Raw genomic sequence first — 9,971 nt, 5'->3', positions numbered from 1 at the left:
GCATATTTCAGAGGCGGGAAAAATGTATGCAAAAGGAGGGTCAAAATCCAGATGTAAGAATGAATAGAAAGAATATGTTCAAAGGGTGCAGGAGTAGTGAGAACTGTAAATACATGTCTGATTTGGTTTGTGAAAGATATTTCTGTCTCTTTACTGGAACTGTATTGTAGTTTTTCCTGGTTTTTAAGCAACTGTCTCTGTAGAAATTTGACAAAGATTATAAAATAAAAAGATCTCACTTTTTCTTTGCAAATTAGTTTGGTTAAGTTTCCAATGTAAAAGAAAGAACCAGAAAAACATGTTTTATTTTAATTCATTTGAATAATCTTCCTCATTTCTGTGATCTATCACTCACAGATAAGAAGCACCTTGCAAATTTTATTATTTCTACAAAATATATCTTATTCAATTAGCAACTGTCAGTGAAAAAAAAAAAACAACAGACAATAAACCTCCAGCTCTGATTAAAATGGAAAGAAATGTTGAGTGAAATGCATATTGAAAGCTATTATATTTCTTTGAAAATGAACATTCATACAGAAATTACTTTCAAAGTTTTTTACTGAACATGAATCAAAGGCCCAAACTTGGTTTGATTTTAGTCATCTGGAGCAAAATTTGAGACAGGAACTGCCTCACCTATCTGTAGTTTTAATTCAGCTATTTGTTTTTGGGAATAAAAATGCTTCAAAGCTTTGAGGGAATTTTGTTTTATTCCTTTATAATCCCCCATTTCACTTTTTCAGAACAAGGAAAAGTAAGAAAACAAACAAACAAGCAAACAAAAAAGCACTCTATTATCCTTATTTTATTAAAACATAATAACCTAAAGAAGGAAATTTCATGTCTCCATTTAACCCAATTTCTAAACAAGAATTTTATTGTGACAACACATCTGAGATGAAAGAATACAATTAAGACACCTTACACATGTGCTTATTACAGGTCTGAATTATTATTTAAAAGCTGAGATGCTTTCACTGAAATACGTGGGTGGTGCACCAACAAAATATTGAATATTAACTACTATTTCTATAAACTAATTCTCATAAGTCTTTGGTCTAAGCCAATAGTCCTTACTCAAGCAAAACACCTAGAATGCTTTGGGAGTTTTACCTAGCTCAGTACTTTAATCTCCTTAGAGATCAATAAATAATTATAAAATTTATCATAGAAGCTACTGTGTTTTAAAAACGACTTCTTTTAAATTAATCTTTGCTCTACTTATTGGAGACAGAGTGAAGAATTTCTCCCATGCATTTGTGCATGCACCCCCTCAAAACAAAACAAACAAACAAAAACAAAACAAAACTGTGCAGAAAGCATCTTTGATGTTAGATCCACTGCCTTTGCTTGGTTCTAAAACAGTCCCATTTTTGAATTGCTTTTCCTTTAACAACCTGATTACATTGCACGATTTACTTCCACAGTTCCAGTGCTCCTCATTACTAATTCCAATAGCAAAAACTTGCCAGAACCCCTGAGAAGCAAACCTTCAAATCTGGAATTAAATAACAGAATATATTACACATTGGACATTTACAGGGAAACTTTACTTGAGGGAAAATAAATACAAACATCTTGTTCTGTGATCTGTAAATAAACTACTTTACGCACTGTGCTGCTCCTAGAAAGGCTTCTGACAATTACTTCTTTCAAGCCAAAGTTTTAACAGTGTGATTCTGAGGCTGGCATATATACTTCATACAGTATAAATAAAGGGTTTCCCAAATTAATGAAAATGTACCGTGTTCACATATAATGAATAAACACCTAATTAAAAGCACAGTAAAATCAGGAGCAGAGAGATTGGTGTTTTTTTTTTTTTTTTAATTTTATTTTATTTATTAATATCCATTGTATTACTTTAGCCTTTAATGTGAGCCTCTTCAGCTGACTGATGCCCAAAGGGGAGCTAACAAATCGCTCAGCTGGTGGCTGACACTGGTCCTGAAGAAAGCTAGTAAGGAACACTTTGCAGTCTTTCAGAGCCTCTACACCAGCTGTCACCCAGCTATGGGTGCTGAAAAGCTCCTGTCACTTCATCCAAAGGGATTTACTTGGTCAGAAGGAAAATTTAAATACAAAGCATGCAGCTAAGAAGCTAGTGAAAAGGATTATGAGTGCACAAGAGCACATGTGTATAAGACACTAATACATCTTTAGGAAATTTCAGATCCCCAAAGCCAGGATTACTGCCAGAGGCAGTGTGGTATACGTATGCTGGGACCTTTACCGTTAAGAGTTATTATCTCCCAACTATTCAACTTTATAGGTCTTTCATCATGTGAGGGTTTTTTTTTTTTTTTGGTGGGGATGGTGGGGAGGAGGAGGTTTTTTTAAAAAACGCTCCCCTTATCTTCAATAGGGAAATAAGAAAAGCCATTCCCGAGCCATTATTTGGCATAATTCACCTGAATGCAAAATATTCTATAGCTTTTAGCTACTGTCAGATGTTTAATTTCTGTGTGTGTGTGCACGCACCGTTGTCCAACTGGCCCAAAACGTCCAGCTTAACTGTTTAATCGTGGCTAAAGCAAACAAAGCGCGGAGCCCCATGCTTGCTCCCCGAACTGCTGAGCACAGGAGATGAACACACCACAAATGTGCATGACAGGAGTGACCTGCCTCAGGAGGGGAAGGTGTCCGGCTCCGATCTGGCCATCTTCACAGACTGGCACTCGAGAAAATGACACGCTAGTTCTGCTGGCTGAGCTTGAAGGGGAAGGCTCGACTGGGAAAGCCGCAGCGCTTCAGACAGTTGAAAATGCTGTGCCAGAGAGAGTTGAGGGAGGGTTTTAAGCCATCTTTTTCTTTTTCTCTTTTCATTTTTTAAACGTCGGTTTAAAATCACCGGAGAGAGAAAGAAAGGGGAAAGAAGAAAAAAAAAAAAAAAAAAAAAAAGCAAAACGTGAAACCGAAAGAGCAACGCCTATAAAAACTTACATTTTTTAGCCAGCTTAACACTGCAGCCACATCCGACTCGGAGCAGCACCCGTGCTGGCTGGCCTGTAGAGAGGTACCTCTAGGTTAATAACCCCCCCCCCCGCCCCACGCCGGCCTGGCCTGCCGGCCAAGGGGGAGCCGACGGCAGCGGCAGGTCGCTAGGTGCAGGAGCGGGAGGAGCGGAGCGGGGCCCGCCGGAGAGCCCCGGGGGAAGGGGGCGGCCGCCGGCTGCTGCTGGCCCAGAGGGGCTCGGGGAGGAGGAGGGGGCGCAGGGGGGTGCCCGGGCTCACCTGAGGCCGGCCCGGGGCGGGGAGGATGAGGGGAGAGAAGAGGAGGAGGAAGGAGGAGAAGGAGGAGGAGGGAGAGAGGAAAGGGGACGTGAGAGGTTTGACGGGGAGTTGTTGGGGGGGGGGGGAGGGCGGGGGGGGGGGTTGAACGCAAATAAATCGTGTTTGGGGGAAAATTCCCCGCGTCGAGCCTTTGAGGACATAAGCATTATGTGTCTTACAAAGCGTGGGGTTTAACAAAAAGTGCTACAAGGCTCAAACCGGCTGCCTTTAGAGGTCACTAGAACATCGCTGCAGTATTTACAAATTTTCCATGAAGGATTAGAAGTTAGTCTAAAGCCCTATATACACTATATACAGTTCCAGTGGATGCTGTATACTATTATCTAAATTTCTTCACATAGACTATCATGTATCTGCCCCAGCAAAGCTGATTAGTGAAGCAGCTTGACTCTGACATATCCTTTATGCCAGCCACAAGCTGCCTTGCACAGCCACCTTATTCACTGGGGAGACAGGCCTGAAGCAAGATTGTAACACAACAAATGCAAATGAGATGAGCCTTACACCACTTAAACCGAGATGGCTATAATATGTAACAGCTTAATGTGCCCGCAGAAGTGATTGATGCCCCTTCCATATCTCTAAAGAGCTGCCGTTTTGATGCACTCTTTTTTTAACTAATATTTCTTTCTACTTCTCTTCCCGGCAATGTCTTTCTCTTCATCCTCACCTTGGAGAAAGGAGGCAGGGAACAAAATACCAAACAACTTATCAAAGCCAGTTGTCTCCCTCAAGATCCTCATTTGATGAATACAAAATTTGGGAGGACTTCTTAACCATCTCCTGGTAGTTTATTTAGAATATTCCATCAGAAGTTTGTCCCACTGTAAAGCAGTTATTGTTAATAATAGGCAACATTGCTTCCTATGGAAAAGAACCACTGAATGGGATCTGACAGACTGCTTGCATTAGGGCTATGCAGTTTAGAAGTCTGAAGGAACCCTTGCGATTAACCCCAACAGACCGCAGCCCCACTACAGCTCTGCTTGCATAGCAGAGAGCCACAAATCTGGGGAAAATTTTAGACAAATCTAGCATCCTGTACCAACCTAACCACATGCTGCATTAACCTAACTGGTTATATATTTCTAATCAGTATTCGTTCCCTGTCCTTAAAATAAACAGAAAACAGATTTCTCCATTTCCCTTAAAATCAATCTTTCACTGTATCTGTCAGTTGCTTTCTCCCAATTAGTATTCTAAATTCATTTATTTTTGTCATAAATTAATTTTTTTTTACGTACCTTGGCACGAGTTTTTCATTCAATACTTGTGAGTAATGTGACAGACTTAACGTTGTGTTGCTTAGCAGTATTAAAAAAAAAGAAAAAAAAAGTAACTTTGTTAATGAATTGAGATGAATCAAAAATGCCTTATTAATTATTGCTTGCCTAGTAGGCTAAGCTTTGGCTCTTCACCTCACTGGCCCAGAGAACATTTCTTGCCTTTGGCCATGTCGGAGGGGCTCATTAAAACATCTCTTGGGAGTAGACAGAAATTGTTAGTGAAAAGCAATGGTCAGTGCCTCAGCTAGAACCCAGCAGGGAAGGGAATCCCTCATCACTGAGAGCTAACAAGGCTGTATGTATTACACCTGTAATCAAACTGCTCCAAAAATGCCAGGAGACCACTGGGCTCTCTTTGTGATTGGCGAAGTTATCTGAAAATGCTGAATCCAATCCATAATTGATGTGCACACACACAATTACAAGCCTCCAGATATCAGTTAAAATGTTGCAGTTGCAAGCCTTAAGGAGTGGTAAACTTTAACATGCATGGCATAAAATAAGGTGTTTGACATAATAAAAGTGAACCTGCTTTGCTTCCATGCACTGCCAGTTAAATTTTAATTGAATTTGCTACATTTGTTAACAGATGTAATTATAGAAAACCTCACTGAAAAACAATGATATATGGATGGGCTTGGTATCTTTTAAACATTTTGTGAATTAATTTGTACGTTCAAATAAAGATCTACATCACTGTTTTGCCTAAGGTAAGTAAAATTTACAGTGACAAGTAATGTGACCTTGGGATATTGAAGTCTGAGATTTTTTATATCCTAACCTTTGGGTTAATACAAGATAAAAAGCTAGGGCCTTTGCAAGACTTGTATTTGGGTCTGGCCTCCCTATAGTCTCCTAGAACAGTCAGAACTCTAAACAGTTTCGATAGTTGGCTTCCAAATAATTCAGCTTGTAGTAGATCTTAAGTCAAAATATGGCTAAATGTGCTGAGCCGAGAAATTTAGAAGTCAGTAACAATATCCCCCAAAACAACATATACATCTATTGTAACTCATGCAAGTCAGCTTCAGGATTAGTCTGTTTTCTTTCAAATTTTATTTTTTTTATTTTTATATTTGCTTGTTTCTTGATTAATGTATGAGAAAGAAACCCTGGTACTATACATACTGTATGATGTATAAATAGATAAATTTCTAGAGATGTTGAAGATCAGTGTGGATCTCTTTTTGTTCATAGCACAGCAGGGACAATGTGTAGTGTAGGACAGAAAGAGGGCATGCAGAACCAGCAAACTACCCACCACAAGTATTTTCAGGATGTACCCAAAATTTTAAGATGGAACAATTACTATTTCTGTTCAAGAAGGCTTCCCTGTTTTGTGAAGTACTATGATCTTTAAAAAATACTATGTAGATCTGTTGTGAGATGTTCACCCCATGTACATAGCATTGAAAACTGATTCATGAGACTACAACATGAACACCATGCTTTCCTCCACTTTATCTACTGATATGTTTATGTAATATACAACTCTAGGGTGTTCTTCTAAACAATTAAAAGAATAAGCTAATTTTTTATTAGGCATCAATGATCAGGAATAGGTGTCAAATTACAGAATCCCTCTTTCCAGTGCCTCTGGCAACGTTTAGACTCCCCTTCCTTAAACTTATTGGGCGAGGTGCTCCTCTCCTCAGCTTTACTGTTTCATAATGTGTTGCCCTAAGTTAGTTGCTTAGGCTACCTCTGCAGAGAATGAGAAGGGACAGCCATGTCCAAATTGTGAGTTATCCCACCCATCTAGAGAGGAAGACATTAGAGGGATCCCAGATGAACCTGTAGAAGGCCAAGGCTTAGGTAAGATGAATCCTGCCTAAAGTAGCTTCGTTCCTTTCATCCTTTTATTTTTTTCTTTTCTGTCTAGATTAACTTGATTTTTTATCATTTTTTAATTATAACATGTTAAGAAACACAACAAATGGGGAGGGGGGAGGAGAAAAAAGTCTGATAAAATGCAGTCTTGAAGGGCTGGGTTGAGAGGTGTAAGAGAGTTCAAATACCTATTGACATTTATTTGAAGGCAGAGACTTTTTTTCTATTTAATTTTTATATATGAAATTGAAAAGGGGGAAATATATAAAACCACAGACCCTAGCAGTTTCTGCGCTACACCCCCCAAAACAAAACAAACAAACAAAAAAAAACAAACACACACACATGAAAAAAAAAAACAACCACCTTCAACAAAAACATCCCTTTTCTAATTATTCTTGAACTCTAAGACAGGTATCTGAGATATAAGTGCTTTTCAAACTGTTGTCACTCTGAAATATAATTCTGTTATTGTGCTACCCAAATTAGAGGCATAAAGACGTATTTGTTGTTAGCACTGCATGTTTGACTAGAAGTATCATTTATACTGGTAGAAGTCCTTTCTACTGTGTGCTGTAGAAACAGAAAACAAAAAAGGCAGTCTCCACCCTCTAAGAGCAAATAGTTTAAGTGCATCATCAAGTTTGTGACAAGACATCTGTGGTTTAATTTGTAGCACTCTCCTGGTACTAAGAGGATACAGATATGCAGCCAAATTCATTCCAGAATCACTGGCTACATTCAGATCACATGAGACGTGAATTTGACCTGTTGACTTCAGTGGTGTAAATGACAGATGCTGAGGAAGTGGACAAAAGTTGCTTTCCCCCACCTTTGCCCTCTCCAAGTTTCAGGGCTGACAGAGGCTCGTCTGTATAATTTAGAACACCTCAAGGCTGCTCCAAGCTCCACTGGCTTGTAACAGCCTCTGAGGTGCTTTTGTGCCACTGAGGGATTTCTAGTGCATATGCTCTGGCCATGGGCCCTGCAGTGAGGTGTGGAGCAGAACGAGATTGCTGGCTCTGCAGCCCTCAGAGATTGCCCTGGCTCCAAGGCAATCCCCCTGCCTCCATTAGGGCAGTTTTCCAGGTTGTTTGCATTGCTGGAGTCAGAGCCATGCTCTGCTTGTGAAGTTACTTCTTTGCTAGTCAATGTTGAAAATATGAACGGATGCTAATTTATCAAACAGGTTGCATTGCCAGCTCATGCAAAGGTTTCTGCCAGTTATGATTATGGCTTAGGAATTTGCAAGGGACTCATGTCCACTTTTTATAGGTCAGATTTTCCCTGAAGATAGTCCTAGCTTTTGAGTTGCAATACGTGTATTAATATAATACATATGTTATATAACATATATATAATGCATAACAATATTATACTTATATATAAAGAATATGAATATATATATATATAACAGAGCCTTTTAGAAAAACTGACTTCTAATAAGCTTTTTAATCAAATGTGGGATTAGTAATATTAGTTATCAGTGACTACTAGAATGGTAGTGCAGAAGTAATTAACAGAATAGCAATAAATGATATCTGGTAGGAAGAAAAATGATAAATATCAGCTACTATATTGAACTAAGTGTCCATGTGTACCTGTACATGTAATGCACATGCATGAACATATGCCTGGATACATGTATCTTTCATATGTTCAGGTGTATCAACCCTTATGTGCATATTTGGTACAATTTCTGATCAAAACAAATAGAGCCCCAAACAGATCATTTAAACTGCAGGCAACTGATGCTTCCAGCCTGTGGTCCCTGCCCTGAATACAAGCAGGTGAGGAATGGTGCTAAATACTTTTGATGTTGCCAGCTCCCATTTGCCACCCAACTTTTTTCTCCTCCAAAACCTCTTAACAAACTTCAAAGGCCTCCTTGCTTCTTGCCTTAATCCAGTGCACTGAGACCTCTAGTTCAAAGAACTTTCCTTAAACCCTCTTCTTAAACTGCAACCAAAACTTTTTCTTTCCTTTCCACAAAGTAGCAATTACAGCTCTGTTGCGTGGCAATTGGGCTTGGGCCGATCAGCTCCTGCTATTAATTAATCTCACAAAGGGGGCTCATTTCCTGGCATTCAAATTGACAAGAGAGCAGAGAACAGAAAGCTCTTTCAAAGCAGTTCCAGTTAACTGAGGGAAGAGGTATCAGAAGAAAGAGCCCCACAGTATTTGAGGTAGAGGGCACATTTGATACTGCCTATGCTTGCTACTGATTGAATGATTCTGTTGAGGAGAGCTCTTTACTAATCTTTTACCTGCAAAAAGCTCAAGAGCAAGTAAATGCAGCACAAATATTGCTAAATTGTGGCAGAGAGGCTTCACAGGCCAGGCTTTCGATTTCACTCTCCCAGTGCATCTTCTTGAGCATTATACTTACTTTAAACAGAAAGCGTTCACTTTACTAACACAGAAAAGCTCTTGGAAGAAGGGAAGGGGGGGGGGGGGGGGGGGAATGAAGAGGCAAGAAAGAAGAATAGCAGACAAGAGATTAAAGCTTTTTATTCAGTATCTCTTTCGTATTCAAATTGTGCTAAGGGCTCTGTGAAAGTTAGAAGCAAGCTTGTTCAGGAGGGCTTCTAAAGTGTGTACATGGATTTCATGGGAATAGAAAAGAAGCCACGGACTGGGTAATGAAAGAAAGATAAGATGTCCTATATAAAACAACTCAAGAGTGGTTCAATTACTTCAGCAAACCATCAAGCAAGCTTTGAAGATTTGAGGAAACACTGTTAAAATGTAACAAAAAACTCATGTTGCAGGTTTTGTACCACTATATGTTTGTATACTGTGTGAATTACTGAAGCTATATTCCCTCTGTGAACATTATTTACTTCTTTGGGGTTTTTATTATTCTATTTCTGGATGAGCTATGTTTGTCTGGGAGAGTTATGGAAAATGCAATGTTCACGTTTGATCTTTGTATCTCTATGAAAGGAAGTGTGCCTTTAAAAAAAAAAAAAAAAAGGCATAATTGTTTACAAAAATAAGCCTGGGAATTAAAGGTCTGTGGCTGTCAGTTTCACATATTTTGTTTTACGGTTAAAATAGCCCTCCTGACAAAGGATTAATGGTATAAGAAATAATCAACTTCTTTCACCCAGGGAAAGGTCTGAACTGAGGAATACACTAGTTATAAAAATAAAAGTCTGCAGTTTAGAAAATACCTATCTTTAATTGCAGCTATCTCTGTCTCCTTCCCCTCCCCAGTTCTCTGTGTCAGAGACTTGACAAGTAACATCAAACATGGCCCAAGAACAAAGCTAACCAACCATGGCCTGCAGCATCCTTCAACCAAAAGTCACCTTTAGTCAAGCTTTGCCATCTAATTTGCAGTGTTTCTGTTTGTACTCTTCAAGCAGAAGTCCTAAAACTCTTACGGTATAAAGCTTTCCTGGTTTCTGTTCAGTAGGATTACAATGAGGATGCTGGAATGTTTTAACGCTTTTAGCAATCATCAGCTGCAGCCGCCCTGGTGCTCTGACTTCAGAAATGCAGAGCCAATGCCCATTATGTTATTCCGTCTTATTTTATTTATTTATTTATTTAT

General features: G+C 39.1%; 2 long non-coding RNA genes across 2 annotated transcripts in view; one reads left to right on the top strand and one right to left on the bottom strand.

Annotated features, from left to right (window-relative positions):
• Window positions 1-862: 862 nt before the first annotated feature.
• LOC311424684 lies at window positions 863-4,558 on the bottom strand. The gene is made up of 3 exons (XR_014686162.1): window positions 4,541-4,558; window positions 2,947-3,009; window positions 863-2,770 (listed from the first exon to the last, which is right to left on the bottom strand). It is a non-coding gene; the product is annotated as an uncharacterized lncRNA (long non-coding RNA).
• Window positions 2,931-9,971, top strand: part of LOC311424677 — an 82,536-nt gene continuing 75,495 nt past the window's right edge. Inside the window, exon 1 of the long non-coding RNA XR_014686159.1 lies at window positions 2,931-3,019. This is a non-coding gene — a long non-coding RNA (uncharacterized lncRNA). The remainder of the gene's footprint in view (window positions 3,020-9,971) is intronic.

This window comes from Aythya ferina, assembly GCF_964211825.1.
Source record: "Aythya ferina genome assembly, chromosome: 1".
Classification (NCBI taxonomy): domain Eukaryota; kingdom Metazoa; phylum Chordata; class Aves; order Anseriformes; family Anatidae; genus Aythya; species Aythya ferina.
This window is presented reverse-complemented; position numbering and strand designations above follow the sequence as displayed.